Below are 19,881 nucleotides of genomic sequence, written 5' to 3'. Positions count from 1 at the left end.
GTTACTTCAAAAGAAGGCGTACCATTCAAAAACGGTCGTAAGCATATTTACGTTTCGGCCGACAAAAATTGCACCCGCGGTATCCAAAAAACGTTCAAGTTCCGCTCATTAGCATCTCATTATCCGCTCATTAGCAATAGAGTGACGTTGAGGTCGAACAATCGTATGCCAGGTTCCTGGCGCGTGCGGGCGGGCCCTCCTACAGTCGAGTGACGGGACGATTGACCAATCCTACGCTTTGGTGACCTGATGGTCGACCAATCGGTGCATCTGTGGGTGGGCCTTATCGTTCTGAACCGAGGTGAGTAGCCGCCATCTTGCTTCCATTCTTTTTCCCGCTTTCTGCGTCTTTCTTTTCAAATATACATTTCCACCAAAAAAAAAAATTTCTTTTAAAACACAAATTGTTTTTAAAAAAAAGGTAATTAATTTGTACATCTTTTCTCTAACCTCTATAATTTTCCTACCATTCACCGTTTTTGTAGGCCTCGAAGCCTAGGCCTCTCCTCCGCACCCACGCCGAGCTAGGCACCTCCCGGCCCCAGTCAACAAGCGGCCCCGATCGCCGCCATCTTTGTGAAGGCTGGAAGGGCGGGCCTCAGCCAAGCGTCGCTACCGCCGCCATCTTAGTAAAGGCGGGTGGGGCAGGAGTCAGCGCACGTGACTTGAGTCCGGTCCGGCCTGACGCGGTAGGTTGCGCGACGGCGTCTCTCTCTCTGCTCTTGAAACCGGCTCGGGTGGGGGCGGGGCTCGGGAGATCGGTGGGGAGCCTCGGGAGAACGGGGGGGGGGGCTTGGGAGATCGGGGCTCGGGGCTTGGGCGATCGGGGGGGTGGGGCTCGGAAGATCGGGGGGTGGGACTAGGGAGATCGGGGGGGGCCTCGTAGATCGGGGGGGCCTCGGGAAATCGGGGTGGGCCTGGCCTCAGGAGATTGGGGGACAGGCCTCGGGAGATCGGGGCGGGGCTCGGGGAGGTGGGGTGCGGGGGCGGAGCTCGGGCTGACTGGGCGCTCCCCTCCCCCCTTCTCGCCCCTCCCCCCTCCTACCCCACTCCCTCTTCTTCCCCCCTCCCCTCCCCCTTCTTCCCCCCTCCACTTCTTCCCCCCTCCCCCTTCTTCCCCCTCCCCTTCTTCCCCCCTTCCCTTCACCCCTTCCCCCCTCCCCCTTCTTACCCCTTCTTCCCCCCTCCGCCCTTCTTCCTCCTTCCCCCTCCCCTTCTTCCCCCTCCCCTTCTACCCACTTCCCCTTCCCCCTCCCCCTGCCCCCTCCCCTTCTACCCCTTCCCCCACTACCCCTTCCCCTCGCCCCCTTCTTCCCCCTTCCCCTTCTTCCCCCCTCCCCTTCTTCCCAGCTCCCCCTTCCTCCACCGTCCCCCTCCCTCCCCCTTCCTCCCCCTCCCCCTCCCAACCACCTCCCCCTTCTTCCCCCTCCCCCTTTCCTCCCCTGCCTCCTCCATCCCCCCTTCCCCCCCGTCGCACTCTCTCTTCCCCCCAGTCGCTCTCTCTTCCCCCAGTCACTCTCTCTCTTCCCCCCAATCACTCTTTCTCTTCCCCCCAGTCGCTCTCTCTCTTTCCCCAGTCGTTCTCTCTCTTCCCCCAGTCGCTCTCTCTCTTCCCCCATTCGCTCTCTCTCTTCCCCCCCAGTTGCTCTCTCTCTTCCCCCCAGTCGCTCTCTCTCGTCCCCCCAGTCGCTCTCTCTCTTCCCACCCAGTCGCTCTCTCTCTTCCCCCCAGTCGCTCTCTCTCTTCCCCCCCAGTCGCTCTCTCCCTTCCCCCCAGTCGCGCTATCTCTTCCCCCAATCGCTCTCTCTCTTCCCCCCAGTCGCTCTCTCTCTTCCCCCCAGTCGCTCTCTCTCTTCCCCCCCAGTCGCTCTCTCTCTTCCCCCCCAGTCGCTCGCTGTCTTCCCCCCCGTCGCTCTCTCTCTTCCCCCCGTCGCTCTCTCTCTCCTTCCCTCTCTGTCTCTGTCTGTCTCTCTCTCCTTCCCTCTCTCTCTCTCTCCTTTCCTCTCTCTCTCTGTCTCTCTCTCCTTCCCTCTCTCTCTCTGTCTCTCTCTCCTTCCCTCTCTCGCTCTGTCTCGCTCTCCTTCCCTCTCTCTCTCTCCTTCCCTCTCTCTCTCTCTCTCTCTCCTTCCCTCTCTCTCTCGCTCTCTCTCTCGTTCCCTCTCTCTCTCTCTCTCCTTCCCTCTCTCTCTCTCTCTCTCTCCTTCCCTCTCTCTCTCTCTCTCCTTCGTTCTCTCTCTCTCTCTCTCTCTCTCCTTCCCTCTCTCTCCTTCCCAGTCTCTCTCTCTCTCTTCTCCCCCAGTCTCTCTCTCGCATCACGGGGGGCGTTTCATTCCATGTGTGGGCGGGCCTAATCCTGCAGCCTCCAAAATATCGCCGCCATTTTTTTAATACCGACAGCACCAGCACAACAAACCCCCACAGTGCGGCTCCGGCACAGTATCCCGGTCCCGGCCCGCCGGAGCGGGAGGTGAGTTGGGGTCACTTGGGCCGGGCCTCACAACCGCTCGGCCCGAGGCACAGAGCGGGGGAGCGGCAGCGGCCGGCCGTAAACCGCGCGGCCCTGTAAACAGCCATTTTACAAAAAAGCCTTGGCAACGCTGGGCCCCCCCAGCTAGTCTTATCTATCTATATATATAAATGGATACATCTGTCTGTCTGTCTTTCTGTCTGTCTGTCCTTCGAGTGTGTCTGTCCGGCTATACACTCGGAAGTTATAGAGCGTACCTACACGTGCGTTACTTCAAAAGAAGGCGTACCATTCAAAAACGGTCGTAAGCATATTTACGTTTCGGCCGGACAAAAATTGCACCCGCGTATCCAAAAAACGTTCAAAGTTCCGCTCATTAGCATCTCATTATCCGCTCATTAGCAATAGAGTGACGTTGAGGTCGAACAATCGTATGCCAGGTTCCTGGCGCGTGCGGGCGGGCCTCCTACAGTCGAGTGACGGACGATTGACCAATCCTACGCTTTGGTGACCTGATGGTCGACCAATCGGTGCATCTGTGGGTGGGCCTTATCGTTCTGAACCGAGGTGAGTAGCCGCCATCTTGCTTCCATTCTTTTTCCCGCTTTCTGCGTCTTTCTTTTCAAATATACATTTCCACCAAAAAAAAAATTTCTTTTAAAACACAAATTGTTTTAAAAAAAAGGTAATTAATTTGTACATCTTTTCTCTAACCTCTATAATTTTCCTACCATTCACCGTTTTTGTAGGCCTCGAAGCCTAGGCCTCTCCTCCGCACCCACGCCCGAGCTAGGCACCTCCCGGCCCCAGTCAACAAGCGGCCCCCGATCGCCGCCATCTTTGTGAAGGCTGGAAGGGCGGGCCTCAGCCAAGCGTCGCTACCCGCCGCCATCTTAGTAAAGGCGGGTGGGGCAGGAGTCAGCGCACGTGACTTGAGTCCGGTCCGGCCTGACGCGGTAGGTTGCGCGACGGCGTCTCTCTCTCTGCTCTTGAAACCGGCTCGGGTGGGGGGCGGGGCTCGGGAGATCGGTGGGGAGCCTCGGGAGAACGGGGGGGGGGCTTGGGAGATCGGGGGCTCGGGGCTTGGGCGATCGGGGGGGTGGGGCTCGGAAGATCGGGGGGGTGGGACTAGGGAGATCGGGGGGGGCCTCCGTAGATCGGGGGGGCCTCGGGAAATCGGGGTGGGCCTGGCCTCAGGAGATTGGGGGGACAGGCCTCGGGAGATCGGGGGCGGGGCTCGGGGAGGTGGGGTGCGGGGGCGGAGCTCGGGCTGACTGGGCGCTCCCCTCCCCCCTTCTCGCCCCTCCCCCCTCCTACCCCACTCCCTCTTCTTCTCCCCTCCCCCTTCTTCCCCCCTCCCCCTTCTTCCCCCTCCCCTTCTTCCCCCCTTCCCTTCTCCCCTTCCCCCCTCCCCCTTCTTACCCCTTCTTCCCCCCTCCGCCCTTCTTCCCCCCTCCCCCCTCCCCTTCTTCCCCCCTCCCCTTCTACCCACTTCCCCTGCCCCCTCCCCTTCTACCCCTTCCCCCACTACCCCTTCCCCCTCGCCCCCTTCTTCCCCCTTCCCCTTCTTCCCCCCTCCCCCTTCTTCCCAGCTCCCCCTTCTCCACCGTCCCCCTCCCCCTTCCTCCCCCTCCCCCTCCCAACCACCTCCCCCTTCTTCCCCCCTCCCCCTTTCCTCCCCTGCCTCCTCCATCCCCCCGTCGCACTCTCTCTTCCCCCAGTCGCTCTCTCTTCCCCCAGTCACTCTCTCTCTTCCCCCCAATCACTCTTTCTCTTCCCCCCAGTCGCTCTCTCTCTTTCCCCCCAGTCGTTCTCTCTCTTCCCCCCAGTCGCTCTCTCTCTTCCCCCCATTCGCTCTCTCTCTCTTCCCCCCCAGTTGCTCTCTCTCTTCCCCCCAGTCGCTCTCTCTCGTCCCCCCAGTCGCTCTCTCTCTTCCCACCCAGTCGCTCTCTCTCTTCCCCCCAGTCGCTCTCTCTCTTCCCCCCAGTCGCTCTCTCCCTTCCCCCCCAGTCGCGCTATCTCTTCCCCCCAATCGCTCTCTCTCTTCCCCCAGTCGCTCTCTCTCTTCCCCCCCAGTCGCTCTCTCTCTTCCCCCCCAGTCGCTCTCTCTCTTCCCCCCAGTCGCTCGCTGTCTTCCCCCCGTCGCTCTCTCTCTTCCCCCGTCGCTCTCTCTTCCCCCCCCATCGCTCTCTCTCTTCCCCCCCAGTCGCTCTCTCTCTCCCCCCCAAGTCGCTCTCTATCTTTCCCCCCAGTCGCTCTCGCTCTTCCCTTCCAGTCGCTCTCTCTCTTCCCCCCAGTCGCCCTCTCTCTTCCCCCAGTCGCTCTCTCTCTTCCTCCCCAGTCACTCTCTCTCTTCCCCCCTAGTCACTCTCTCACTTCCCCCCAGTCGCTCTCTCTCTTCCCCCCCGCAGTCGCTCTCTCTTCCCCCCCGTCGCTCTCTCTCTTCCCCCGTTGCTCCTCTTCCCATCTTCCTCCCCCCAGTCGCTCTCTCTCTTCCCCCCAGTCGCTCTCTCTCTTCCCCCAGTCACTCTCTCTCTTCCCCCCAGTCGCTCTCTCTCTTCCCCCCAGTCGCTCTCTCTCTTCCCCCCAGTCGCTCTCTCTCTTCCCCCCCAGTCGCTCTCTCTCTTCCCCCCCAGTCGCTCTCTCTCTTCCCCCCAGTCGCTCTCTCTCTTCCCCCCCAGTCGCTCTCTCTCTTCCCCCCAGTCGCTCTCTCTCTTCCCCCCATCGCTCTCTCTCTTCCCCCAAGTCGCTCTCTCTCTTCCCCAAGTCGCTCTCTCTCTTCCCCCAGTCGCACTCTCTCTTCCCCCCAGTCGCTCTCTCTCTTCCCCCCAGTCGCTCTCTCTCTCTCTTCTAACAACAACATGCCCTCAAAAGACCCTCGGCACTGCCGGGCACTCGGAGTCGATCTGTCTGTCTGTCCTTCTGTCTGTTCTCGGGTGTGCGTCTGTCCGGCTATGCACTCGAAAGTTACAGAGCGTACCTACGCGTGCGTTACGTCGAAAGAAAGCTCACCATTCCAAAACGATGGTAAGCGTATTTACGTTTCGGCCGGACAAAAATTGCGCCCGCGGTATCCGAAAAACCTTCAACGTTCCGCTCATTAGCTTCTCATTATCCGCTCATTAGCGACAGAGTGACCTCGAGGTCGACCAATCGTACGCCGGATTGCTGGCGCGTGCGGCCGGGCCCTCCTACGGTCGAGTGACGGGACGATTGACCAATCCTACGCTTTGGTGACCTGACGGTCGACCAATCGGTGCGTGTGTGGGCGGCCTTATCTTTCTGAACCGAGGTGAGTAGCCGCCATCTTGCTTCCATTCTTTTTCCTGCTTTCTGCGTCTTTCTTTTCAAATATACATTTCCAGCAAAATAAAATTGCTTTTATTAAATTGTTTTAAAAAAACTTCATTCATTTGTAAATATTTTCTCTAACCTGAAGATTCTTTTTTTCTACTTTTCCCCATTTTTGTTAGGCCTCAAAGCCTGGGTCTTTCTTGCCCAACCAGGCCTGAGCTAGGTAATTGTCCACGGCTTCTTCTGAGCTCCTCACCCCCCCCCGGTGTCACGTTACCCGGGGCAACGGCGTCAGCCACGAGGGTCACGAGGGTCAGGGTGCGCGCGCAGCAGGAGCAGCTGAGACGCGGTGTCTTTCTCTGTTCCCCGCTCGGCTCGGGCGGGGGGGGGCGAGGCTTGGTGAGCGGGAAGGGTTACCCCGGCAACCGGGCCCGCCGGCCGTCTCTCACAGCCACAATCGGCGGACTTCAAGCCGGCTCGGCCGGGGGGCGGGGCTCGGTGGGCAGGGCTCGGAGAGCGGGGCTCTCGGGAGTGCGGGGCGGCCGGGGCGGCTGGTGCTCGGGAGGACGGGGGCTCGGAAGGGGGGGAAGGGTTACCCCAGCAACCGGGCGTGGCCGTCTCTCAGCCTCAAGCTGGCTCACGCCTGTACTCGGGCTTGGCTCCATTTGCGGCCGCGGGCCACTCGCCCTCTTTCTCTCCTTCCCTCTGTCTCTCTCCCCCCCTCCCCCCTTCTCTCCCCCTCCCTCTCTCCTCTCCCCCCTCTTCTCCCCCCCTCCCCCTCCTCTCCCCCCTCCCGCCTCCCTCCCCCCCTCCCACCCTCCCCCCCTCCCCCCCTTCTCTCCCCCCTCCCCCCCTTCTCTCCCCCCTCCCCCTCTTCTCTCGCCCCTCCCCCCCTTCACTCCCCCTTTTCTCCCCCTCCCCCCTTCTCTCCCCCTCTCCTCTCCCCCCCTCCCCCCTTCTCTCCCCTCCCCTCCTTCTCTCCCCCCTTCTCTCTCCCGCTCCCCCGTCTCTCCCCTTCTCACCCCCTTCTCTCCCCCGCTCCCCCTTCTCTCCCCACTCCCTCCCCACTCCTCGCCCCCTTCTCTCCCCCCCTCCTCCCCTCCCCTCCTCCCCCCCCGCCCTGCCCTCCCTCCCCCTCCCTGCCCTCCCGCCCCCTCGCTCCCCCTCCCTCCCTCCCCTCCCCGCCCTCTCTTCCCCCTCCTCCCCTCCCCGCTCCCTCCCCTCCCCGCCCTCTCTTCCCCTCAGTCGCTCTCTCTCTTCCCACCAGTCGCTCTCTCTCTTCCCCCAGTCGCTCTCTCTCTTCCCCCCAGTCGCTCTCTCTCTTCCCCCAGTCGCTCTCTCTCTTCCCCCCAGTCACTCTCTCTCTTCCCCCAGTCACTCTCTCTCTTCCCCCCAGTCGCTCTCTCTCTTCCCCCCCAGTCACTCTCTCTCTTCCCCCCCCCAACCAGTCGCTCTCTCTCTCTCTCTTCCAACAACAACATGCCCTCGAAAAAGCCTCGGCACCGCCGGGCACTCCAGCTGGTATCTATATATATAAATCGGTCCTTCTGTCTGTCCTTCTGTCTGTCCTTCTGTCTGTCTGTCTGCAGGTGTGCGTCTGGGCGGCCATGCGCTCGCAAGTTACAGGGCGTACCTACGCGTGCGTTACGTCGAAAGAAAGCTTACCTTTCCAAAACTGTTTAAGCGTATTTACGTATCGGACGGGCTAAAATCGCGCCTGCGGTATCCGAAAAACCTTAACATTCCGCTCATTAGCATCTCATTATCCGCTCATTAGCGACAGAGTGACCTCGAGCTCGACCAGGGCGGGCCTTATCGTTCTGAACCGAGGTGAGTCGCCGCCATCTTGATTCCAAACTTTTCCTTTCTTTTTCCCGCTTTCTGCGTCTTTAAAAAAATATTGTTTTTAAAACACATATTGTTTTTTTAAAAAATGATTTAGAAAGTAATTAACTTATCTAATCTCATTAATTTTCCTACCTTTCCCCGTTTTTCCAGGTAGGCCTCGAAGCCTCGGCCTCTCCTCCGCACCCATGCCCGAGCTAGGCACCTCCCGGCCGCACTCGAAGGCTGGAGGGGCGGGCCCTCTGCCCAGCGCCGCTACCTTACTAAAGGGTGCGCGCGCAGCAGGAGCAGCTGAGACGCGGCGTCTCTCTCTCTCTGGCTCGGCCGGGGGGCGGGGCTTGGTGAGCGTCAAGGGTTACCCTGGCAACCGGGCCCGCCGGCCGTCTCGCACAGCTGCAATCATGAAGCCAGCTCGGGAGGCCGGTGCTCGGATGATCGCGCCTCCGGAGTTCGGTGCTTGGTTGGTGGGGGGGGGGCGAGCCTCGGGGGTGGGGGGGCGAGTCTCGGGGGGGCCAACCAGGGGGCTCGGGAGTTTGGGGGCATGGGGATCAGGGGGCTCGGGGACTCTCCCACTTCCCCTCCCCTCCCTCCTCTCCCCCCCCCTCCTCTCTCCTCCTCCCTCCTCCCCCCCTCCCTCCCCCCCGCCCATCCCTCCCCCCCTGCTCTCTCCTCCTCCCCCCTCCTCCCCTCCCTCCCCTACCCCCCTCCCCTCCCCATTCCCCTCCCCCTCTCCCCTTGCCCTCCCCCCCTCCCCCTCACCTCCCTCTCTCTCTCCCTCCCCTCCCTTCCCTCTCTCCCCTCCCCTCCCCTCCCTCTCTTCCCTCCCCTCCTCTCCACTCCCTCTCTTCCCCCAGTCGCTCTCTCTCTTCCCCCCCAGTCGCTCTCTCTCTTCCCCCCAGTCGCTCTCTCTCTTCCCCCCCAGTCGCTCTCTCTCTTCCCCCCAGTCGCTCTCTATCTTCCTTCCAGTCGCTCGCTCTCTTCCCCCCAGTCACTCTCTCTCTTCCCCCCCAGTCGCTCTCTCTCTTCCCCCCCAGTCGCTCTTTCTCTTCCCCCCAGTCGCTCTCTCTCTTCCCCCCAGTCGCTCTCTCTCTTCCCCCAGTCGCCCTCTCTCTTCCCTCCAGTCGCTCTCTCTCTTCCCCAAGTCGCTCTCTCTCTCTCTTCCAACAACAACATGCCCTCGAAAAAGCCTCGGCACCGCCGGGCACTCCAGCTAGTATATAATATCTATATACATAAATCGGTAATCTGTCTGTCTGTCTGTCTGTCTGTCTGTCATTCTGTCATTCTGTCTGTCATCGCCTGTGCGTCTGTCGGGCTATGCGCTCGAAAGTTACAGGGCGTACCTACGCGCGCATTATCTCCAAAGAAAGCTTACGCTTCCGAGACGGTTTTAAGCGTATTTACGTTTCGGCCGGGCTAAAATCCCGCCCGCGGTATCCCCAAAAACCTTCAACGTTCCGCTCATTAGCATCTCATTATCCGCTCATTAGCGACAGAGTGACCTCGAGCTCGACCAATCGTACGCCGGGTTGCTTGGCGTGTGCCGCCGGGCCAATCGGAGCATTTATGGCCAGGCCTTATCCTTCTGAACTGAGGTGAGTCGCCACCATCTTGATTCCCAACTTTTCCTTTCTATTTCCCGCTTTCTGCGTCTTAAAAAAAAAGTTGCTTAAAAAACACATATTGTTTTTAAAAAAAATGATATATAAAGTAATTAACTTATCTAATCTCATTAATTTTCCTACCTTTCCCCCGTTTTTCCAGGTAGGCCTAGAAGCCTCGGCGTCTCCTCCGCACCCACGCCCGAGCTAGGCACCTCCCCGGCCCCCCCACTCAAAGGCTGGAGGGCCAACCCACAGCCCAGCGCCGCTAGGGTGCGCGCGCAGCAGGAGCTGAGATGCGGCATCTCTCTCTGGCTCAGCCGGGGGCGGGGCTTGCTGAGCGTCAAGCATTACCCTGGCAACCCCAGCCGGCCATCTCGCACAGCCGCAATCGGCGGTCTTCACCTCGGGCGGAGGGGGGGGTCGTGACCCTCGGGGGGACCACGACCCTCGGGGGGGGGGGGCCGGGACCCTCGGGGGGGGGGGCGACTCTCGGGGGGGGGAGGGCCGCGACCATCGGGGGGGAGCCGCGACCCTCGGGGGGGGCCGCGCGTGCAGCAGGAGCAGCTGAGACGCGGCGCCTCTCTCTCTCTGGCTCGGCCCGGGGGCAGGGCTTGGTCAGCGTCACGGTTACCCTGGCAACAGGGCCCGCCAGCCGAGCCAGAGAGAGACGCCGCGTCTCAGCTCCTGCTGTGCGCGCAATCGGCGGTCTTCACCTCGGGGGGGATGGCTGCGACCCTCCGGGCCCGGGGGGGGGCGCGACCCTCGGGTGGGGGTGGGGTGGGGCGCGACCCTCGTTGGGGGGGCGCGACCCTCGGGGGGGGGCGCAACCCTCGGGGGCGGGGGGCACGACCCTCGGGGGGGGCTGCGACCCTCGGGGGGGCCCCCGCCTACCCTCACCTCCCTCCCCCCACCCTCCCTTCCCCCCCCCGCCCTCCCTTCCCCCCCCTTTCCCCCCCCCCCGCCCTCCCCCTCCCTTCCCCCTACACTCCTTTCCCCCCCCCACTCTCCCTTCCCCCCTCCCTTCCCCTCGCCCTCCCCCCCCGCCCTCCTTCCCCTCCCCCTCCCCTCCCCCCCCGCCTTCCCTTCCCCGCCCTCCCCTCCCCCTCCTCTCCCTCCCCCTCCCCCTCACCCTCCCCTACCCCTCCCCTCCCCCCTCCCCTCCCTCCCCTCCCCCCCTCCCCTCCCCTCCCTCTCTTCCCCCCAGCCGCTCTCTCTCTTCCCCCCAGTCGCTCTCTCTCTTCCCCCCAGTCGCTCACTCTCTTTCCCCCAGTCAGTCTCTCTCTTCCCCCAGTCGCTCTCTCTCTTCCCCCCAGTCGCTCTCTCTCTTCCCCCCAGTCGCTCTCTCTCTTCCCCCCAGTCGCACTCTCTCTTCCCCCCCAGTCTCTCTCTCTCTCTCTCTCTCTCTCCCCCCCCCCATCCAGTCGCTCTCTCTCTCTTCCAACAACAACATGCCCTCGAAAAAGCCTCGGCACCGCCGGGCACTTCAGCTCGTCTATATATATAAATCGGTCGTTCTGTCTGTCCTTCTGTTTGTCCTTCTCTCTGTCCTTCTGTCCTTCTGTCTGTCTGTCTGCAGGTGTGTGTCTGGGCGGCTATGCGCTCGAAAGTTACGGGGCGTACCTACGCGTGCGTTACGTCGAAAGAAAGCTTACCTTTCCAAAATGGTTTTAAGCGTATTTACGTTTCGGCCGGGCTAAAATCGCGCCCGCGGTATCCGAAAAACCTTAACATTCTGCTCATTAGCATCTCATTATCCGCTCATTAGTGACAGAGTGACCTCGAGCTCGACAATTATACGCCGGTTTGCTGGCGTGTGCCGCCGGGCCAATCGGTGCGTGTGTGGGTGGGCCTTATCATTCTGAACCGAGGTGAGTCACCGCCATCTTGATTCCAAACTTTTCCTTTCTTTTTCCCGCTTTCTGCATCTTTAAAAAAAACGTTGCTTTTAAAACACATATTGTTTTAAAAATAAATGATTTAGAAAGTAATTAACTTACCTAATCTCATTAATTTTCCTACCTTTCCCCGTTTTTCCAGGTAGGCCTCGAAGCCTCGGCCTCTCCTCCGCACCCACGCCCGAGCTAGGCACCTCCCGGCCCCACTCGAAGGCTGGAGGGGCAGGCCTCAGCCCAGCGTCGCTACCTTACTAAAGGGTGCGCGTGCAGCAGGAGCAGCTGAGACGCGGCGTCTCTCTCTCTGGCTCGGCCGGGGGGTGGGGCTTGGTGAGCGTCAAGGGTTACCCTGGCAACCGGGCCCACGGCCGTCTCGCACAGCCGCAATCTTGAAGCCAGCTCGGGAGGCCGGTGCTCGGAAGATCGCGCCTCCGGAGTTCGGTGCTTGGTTGGTGGGGGGGGCGAGCCTCGGGGGTGGGGGGCGAGTCTCGGGGGGGCCAACCAGGGGGGCTCGGGAGTTTGGGGGCATGGGGATCAGGGGGCTCGGGGACTCTCCCCCTTCCCCTCCCCTCCCCCCCTCCCTCCTCTCCCCCCTCCTCTCTCCTCCTCCCTCCTCCCCCCTCCCTCCCCCGCCCATCCCTCACCCCCTGCTCTCTCCTCCTCCCTCCTCCCCTTCCCCTCCCCCCCTCCCCTCCCCTCCCCCTCCCCCCCTCCCCTCCCCTCCCTCTCTCTCTCTTCCCTCCCCTCCCCTCCCTCTCTTCCCTCCCCTCCCCTCCCCTCCTCTCTTCCGGCCCTCCCCTCCCCTCCCTCTCTTCCCTCCCCTCCACTCCCTCTCTTCCCCCCCAGTCGCTCTCTCTCTTCCCCCCAGTCGCTCTCTCTCTTCCCCCAGTCGCTCTCTCTCTTCCCCCCAGTCGCTCTCTCTCTTCCCCCCAGTCGCTCTCTCTCTTCCCCCCAGTCTCTCTCTCTCCCCCCCAGTCGCTCTCTCTCTTCCCCCCAGTCGCTCTTTCTCTTCCCGCCAGTCGCGCTCTCTCTTCCCCCCAGTCGCTCTCTCTCTTCCCCCCAGTCGCCCTCTCTCTTCCCTCCAGTCGCTCTCTCTCTTCCCCCAAGTCGCTCTCTCTCTCTCTTCCAACAACAACATGCCCTCGATAAAGCCTCGGCACCGCCGGGCACTCCAGCTAGTATATAATATCTATATATATAAATCGGTACATCTGCCTGTCTGTCTGTCTGTCTTTCTGTCATTCTGTCATTCTGTCTGTCATCGCCTGTGCGTCTGTCGGGCTATGCGCTCGAAAGTTACAGGGCGTACCTACGCGCGCGTGACCTCCAAAGAAAGCTTACGCTTCCGAGACGGTTTTAAGCGTATTTACGTTTCGGCCGGGCTAAAATCCCGCCCGCGGTATCCCAAAAACCTTCAACGTTCCGCTCATTAGCATTTCATTATCCGCTCATTAGCGACAGAGTGACCTCGAGCTCGACCAATCGTACGCCGGGTTGCTGGCGTGTGCCGCCGGGCCAATCAGTGCACGTGTGGCCGTGCCTTATCCTTCTGAACCGAGGTGAGTCGCCACCATCTTGATTCCAAACTTTTCCTTTCTTTTTCCCGCTTTCTGCGTCTTAAAAAAAAACCGTTGCTTTTAAAACACATATTGTTTTTTACAAAAATGATTTATAAAGTAATTAACTTATCTAATCTCATTAATTTTCCTACCTTTCCCCGTTTTTCCAGGTAGACCTAGAAGCCTCGGTGTCTCCTCCGCACCCACGCCCGAGCTAGGCACCTCCCGGCCCCACTCGACGGCTGGAGGGCCGAGCCACAGCCCAGCGCCGCTAGGGTGCACGCGCAGCAGGAGCTGAGATGCGGCATCTCTCTCTGGCTCAGCCAGGGGGCGGGGCTTGCTGAGCGTCAAGCGTTACCCTGGCAACCCCGGCCGGCCGTCTCGCACAGCCGCAATCGGCGGTCTTCACCTCGGGCGGGTGGGGGGTCGCGACCCTCGGGGGGCCGCGACCCTCGGGGTGGGCTGGGACCCTCGGGGGGGGGCCGCGGCCCTCGGGGGGGAGGCCGCGACCCTCGGGGGGGACCGCGCGCATAGCAGGAGCAGCTGAGACGCGGCGTCTCTCTCTCTCTGGCTCGGCCCGGGGGCGGGGCTAGGTCAGCGTCACGGTTACCCTGGCACCCGGGCCCGCCAGCCGAGCCAGAGAGAGACGCCGTGTCTCAGCTCCTGCTGCGCGCGCAATCGGCGGTCTTCACCTCGGGGGGGGGGCCGCGACCCTCGTGCCAGGGGGGGGGGCGCGACTCTCGGGCGGGGGTGGGGGGGGGCGTGACCCTCGGGGGGGGCGCGACCCTCGGGGGCGGGGGTCGCGACCCTCGGGGGGGGCACGACCCTCGGGGGGGGGCCGCGACCATCGGGGTGGCCCCCCGCCCTCCCTCCCCTCCCTCCCCCCGCCCTCCCTTCCCCCCCCGCCCTCCCTTCCCCCCCTTTTCCCCCCCCTCCCTTCCCCCTCCCTTCCCCCCGCCCTCCCTTCCCCCCGCCCTCCCTTCCCCCCTTCCTTCCCCGCCGCCCTCCCTCCCCTCCCCTCCCCCTCCCCTCCCCCCCGCCTTCCCTTCCCCGCCCTCCCTTCCCCCTCCTCCCCCTCCCCTCCCCCCCTCCACTCCCATCCCCCTCCTCTCCCCCTCCCCTCCCCTCCCTCTCTTCCCCCCAGTCGCTCTCTCTCTTCCCCCCAGTCGCTCTCTCTCTCTCTTCCAACAACAACATTCCCTCGAAAAAGCCTCGGCACCGCCGGGCACTTCAGCTAGTAATATATATTATTATATATATATATATATATATTATATTATATATAATATAAAAAGCGGTTCCGTATGTTTCGTCTGTCCGGCTATACGCTCGAAAGTTATAGGGCGTACCTGCGCGCGCGTTACCTCCAAAGAAAGCTTACCATTTTGGGACGGTCGTAAGCATATTTTCTTTTCGCTCGGACGAAAATTGTTCGTGCCTTATGCAAAAAACCTTCAAAATTAAACTCATTATCTGCTAATTAGCATTGATTGACTGACATCAAGGTTCGACCAATCCTGTGCCGTCACGATTGACCAATCCTACAGTTCAGTCACCTGATGGTTGGCCAATCACTGCGTCTGTGGGCGGGACTAATGCTTTTCAACTCAGGCATCGGGCAGCCATTGCTTCACTACTTCCAGCTCAAAATCTGCTAATCCAGCTTCGAAAAAGTTAGTATCTCTTTTAAAAATGACATCACATTTACCAAAAACGTTTTATAAGTACTTTCACTTTCATCTTTGAAGCTATTAAAAGGTAGAAATGTTGCCCGGCAGCAGATTCACAGAGGGACACAGAGACAGGCCCCAAAGCCTGGGACTCGATTTAAAACGTTGCCCGGCAGCAGATTCACACAGGGACAGACAGACAGGCCCCAAAGCCTGGGACTCGATTTAAACCGCCCGGCCCAAAACAGCCCTGGCAACGCCGGGGCCCCCCCAGCTAGTACAATATAAATGCATGTGTCATGGGTTTAAATGTAATAAAACTAGTGAAGATTGTAAAGGAAATAGCCATATTCCAAGAGATACACCATCCTATGAACAGATTTCTGATATTATTAATACATGACATACTGGGTTTAAAAGTCTGGAAAACCTCGATGACACAGGCTGCAAACAGAACACAGGCTTTTGAGATAAGATGAAGTGTTAACACAAGTTGTAAACACCATATAAGCTTTTGAAATGGGAATTGATTGTTAATACAAAAACAATGGCCCTATTGAAACAGCAAGTTGCAGCTTCCAGAATGTCTGCAGTTTGGAACCAACACAATAGCAATGCCCAAGTAAAGTATTAAAAACTGATACTTTGAACAGAAACACAGAATATTAAAAAGTCATGTGCCTTTGATAAAAGTAACATCAAATGAAACACAGGAAACATAAGTCAGTAATATAACCAACTAAGATGGCTAGGAAAACAAACACCCTAGTTGAAGTGTTTTTGATTTACATGTTGTAAAAGGTACAAACAGAACACTTTGAAAATATGACTTCAATAGATGCTGCCAAGCAATCACATGGTTTTTGTATTGAAAATGGAATAGTTAGTAGACACAATGTCTGCTTTCAAACAGCAGAAGTGATTTAGAAATTGAATGAAACAACTTCGATAAGAATGACATCAAATAAATACTAATGTCATATTGTTTCTTATGATACATTTTGAACACTTAAAACAACAGACAGAAGTCTGCAAGCTAACAGCTAAATTGACAGTAAGAATAGAAAGAATTCAACAGATGATGACTAGAGATAATTAGCTTATATCAGCAGAAAACTTCAAAGGATAAACCACTAAAAAAAGGTATAAAAATAGAGCTTTTCAGATGGAAAATCAGAAGTCGCTGGAAAGGGCAAGCAATTCTCAACTTCAGAGGCATGCTCTGTAAGTGTTTAATTCTTTGAGTCTCGGGGATCAAAAAAGACACTCTTATTTGATTTTGGTGGATATTCTGGATTAAGAATAATAGAAATGTAAAAATATACGAAGTTAAGATTTGAGAATAAGGATCTCTGGGAAGAAGAAATGTAAGCTATTTGTATTTTGAACTGTTAAAGTTGCGATTGACTCAACAGCTGTTAGCTGTATGTCAGCTCTTAAATAAATCTATATATTTTTATAATTGTCTCAAGTAGTATTTCTTTATCAAACTCACGAACTCAATTTCTGTAGACTCTTTTGTGAGGAGTTGCAGAATTCTGGGGGGGTTTTCCGGACCCTCATAATATCCGGAAGGTTACAGTCTAGTTAAACTTATTAAAAGTGCTATCTGGAGGACGGTAACATCTTTACGTCGTTCCTTTCCTTTAGGGAGAGATAGTCTGGAACTTTAGACCCATTTAAGCGTCTTATAGAATTCGGCAATCTCTAACTTTAGTTGAAGTTGAACATCTGGGGAATACGCCTGATCTGGGGTAACCCGAAAAGGGCTAGGACTAGTAATTATCCCTTCAAGATATTATTGAATGGTACTTCTCCATATAGATACATTAGCTTCATTTTTATACAGTTGAAATTCTGGGAGATATCTGTGCTTCTCTAGTTCTGCCCTCTTGAGCATCCCCGATTATAATCGCTCAACCATTGGTGGCCTTGCCTTCGGTTGCCTAGGCCCTTAGCTCTGGAATTTCCTTCCTAAACCTCTCAGCCCTTTACCTCTCTTTCCTCCTTTAAGACTCTCCTTAAAACCTACCTCTTTGACCAAACTTTTGGTCACCTGCCCTAATTTCTCCTTATGTGGCTCGGTGTCAAATTTTATGTCTTAAAATGCTCCTGTGAAGCGCCTTGGGATGTTTTACTACATTAAAGGCGCAATATAAATACAAGTTGTTGTTGTTGCGCTGGTCATTTCTGCAAAATGGCAGTACTTTCTGAATTAGTCTCTTCAAATGTAAAGTTAAGTAGGCTTTGTCTAAAACAAACGGACACCAGCATTTTGGTGAGGGGATAGCAGTACTGAAATAGGAAGCATCCTTAAACAGAATACAAATGTCTGCACAGTGCAGATGACAAGCTGGTTCACTGGGTTGCATCTGGCCTGGCTTCTAGGGAAGTGAACAGCTGCTACTGAGAAATAATTTGCTTCACCAGTAGGGTTTTCAAACTCAATTAAAGCATCTGGTTAATGGTATAAGATTGTTTTATACTGCTGTAAATAAAAATGGAAGTAAGACAATATAAAAGAAGAGAACCTTTTTTAGAAGATACATAGGGCTTATGTCTGTTTATTAGTGAGAAATAATAGGCATTTGCTAAAATAAAACTGAAGTGTACATTGTAGGAACTAGCGCCCCGTCCTGTACATCATCCTCTGGGAGGTTAGCTGCTGCTTTGGCTGATACAGGACTGTAGGTTTAATGAGTGTATTTTTAGTGACACATGCCCTAAAGCAATGCATGCTAATTTGGAGGCTTCCATCAGCCACTTCTTCTAGAGGTCATCCAGACAGGACAAATGAGCTGTTGTGCAAAGTGTGCAGCAATGGCATTCAATGAGTCCTTGCTGCAGAAATACATTACTGTGCATGCTCCCTGCTGCATTTCACTACTTAAAATGCTTTCTTTAGCCAGGCATTGGTACACTGGGGTCTTGCACATTTGGCACTGCATATTGCACAAACTGTTACAAAAGCAAAATTCTATGGGTGCTGGAAATCCTGCACAAACTGTTGTTTTATTCTCTCTAGGTGTGTCGCCTGTAAGTAGCAATGTCAAAACATCTAATGGGAATAAATTGGAGCCCATCTAAAGGAGTAATCTATTCACCAGCATTCCTTTAGCTGGCTGAGCGATTTTTGAAATTAGGTGGGCTATCTCACTAAATGATTTCCCTGTTGCCTTTGCCATTTCCTACCAGTGCAGTCCCAGTGTTGACTGCTTTGTTTGCACAATGGTGGAACATCAAAAGGATTCCACTCAGCTCACCTGACTGACAAGAGATGGAAACAAACAGGAACTGACATTAACAGGGAAAGCAAATGTTCTGAGATTGAGCTGCTCACTTAGAACAATCTGGGAGTAATTGGGATTTATGAGGAAAGAATATGTGCAGTGACCCTTATTCATCGAAGCAGGCTATTCGTTTGTTGGGTATTTTTTTAAGTGGGCTTCAGTGTAATGTAAAAGATAACATAAATCCTAAACTAATTCAGTTGGAAAATTAAATCATGAATAGAGTGACCACAGTTATGAGTGTACAGCATGATTTGTAAAAAGCACTGAAAATCCACCATGCTATATAGGAAAGAAAACACAGAGCAGCCTGGCTAATCATAATTCCAACAGCCCATATAGCCCTCTGAGGGTAGTAACAATATTTATTAGTTGGACAGTATATCAGGTGGATATCTTCCATTTTACTAATTGGTATTTTTGTTGCTTGCTCAGGTTTCCTTGATGATTTCAACAAGTACACCTGTAATGCTGTGTATTAACAGCATTATTTCCTGTTGTTTTAAAATTTCGGGTCATTTTGCTCCACTAATTCCAACTCCCACTTTTCTCCTAGAGATAACCGAGTCCTTGCTAGGGTACCATTTTCACAGCTGCCAGCAGTCCTCTGTTATCTTGCCCAAATGGCCACCTTCACATTTAAGCATTAACAAGGAGTAATGAGCAGGCTACCTGACTACAGCAGATAGCACAGCTGAGCCTAATCCCGTGCTCACCCAACATCCACATAAGCACTTTTTAAACAGGAGTCACTAAACAGTCAACAGGAGTGGGGACCCTAACCAATAGCTAATTGTCGCACTTTCACCACTGAGATCCTCTAACCCAGGAAAGACTGGGGTCTGAACCTGGAATATTTCTGGTCTGTAAAGCTAGATAAAACTTGTGCCACCATCAGAGGAAATGATCCTGTTGTTAATTTCATGCATCCTTGAAGAAGAGGTGCAGATGGAAGTGTCTCAATATATTGCACTGCTCGAGTGACACATGTAAGTCAAGAACCTTAAGAGCAAAAATGTGCTTATGGCTCCTAAAACACTTGACTGCTTGGCAGCTGTTAATGTGAGATTATAACACAGTACCATTTTAAATAACCATGACAAACAGAAATTGTATGCATGAAAGGTGACACAAATTGGTGAAATCCATACTTCTGCACAATACTATTATAATGATTATTTTCTTGATGGTAAAGCCAAGTGTTCTTCTCTTGGGAACCAAATTAAAATGGCACGCTCCATGCAGCAACAGGACTTTGCCTCTGGGAGAGAAAATGAAACCATCTCACAAAGTGGTGTCTCCTGCTTCCACCGACATGTAGACAGCTTCCAAAGGTGTCGAGACATCACTGTAATTAAATGGAGTTTAACTCTCAGCCAGGACAACTTTCTGTGATAACTTCCCTTGCCTTTAAAAAAAAAATTATTCTCGGGATGGCCGACATTTATTGCCCAACTCTAGTTACCCTGAGAAGGTGGCGGTGGACGTTCTTCTTGAACCAGTTTGATACAACTGAATGGCTTGATAGGCCAGAAGGTATTTAAGAGTCAACCATTTTGGTGTAGGGCTAGAGTTACATATAGGCCAGAACAGACCGTAAGGATGGCAAATTTCCTCAGTGAACCAGTTGGGTTTTATGACAATCCACCAGCTTTATGGTCACTTTACTGATACCAGATTTTTAAGAATTCAGATTCTCAAACTGCTATTATGGGATTTGAACTCTTGGACCCTGATATTAACCCAGAGATGAGAACTGAGCATGTGAGGGCATTAGTGGGTGATGAGCCTGCCAATTGCGTGACGTGGAAGCCTGGCCGATTTTAACGGCCAGTCGTCATTAAAATAATACTTCTGGGTTTCTTGTTAGGATCATATATTTGTGGGTGTACCGCCTACCGCATAATGCAATTTCCCGGCGACTACTTAAAGCCTCAGTCCAGCTCTACAAGGCACACTAAGGGATAGGAGTCCATCCACTGCAATGTCGACTTAAAAATTGGTGACATGACATCACTTTCCTCAGCACTAATCATAGCGGTACATTCCTTATGCATGCTTACCTCGCACTTCCTCCTTTCACTGCTCCCAATAATCCCATGCTCATCTCATCCCATCTGACCTGCTCGACCTGCACCCACTCTCATCAGACCTCTTCAATTGGCACTGTAGCCACTTTGTGCAAATACATGCCATCTCCACTCCTTTTACATCTGCCTGATTCTCGCTTTCACCTTATGCACTACATCTAGAGGAAGAA

The sequence above is a fragment of the Somniosus microcephalus genome, chromosome 14, assembly GCF_052327205.1.
Source record: "Somniosus microcephalus isolate GS21.2 chromosome 14, FLI_Smic_1.0, whole genome shotgun sequence".
In the NCBI taxonomy this organism is placed as follows: domain Eukaryota; kingdom Metazoa; phylum Chordata; class Chondrichthyes; order Squaliformes; family Somniosidae; genus Somniosus; species Somniosus microcephalus.
Note: the sequence above shows the minus strand (reverse complement) of the source record.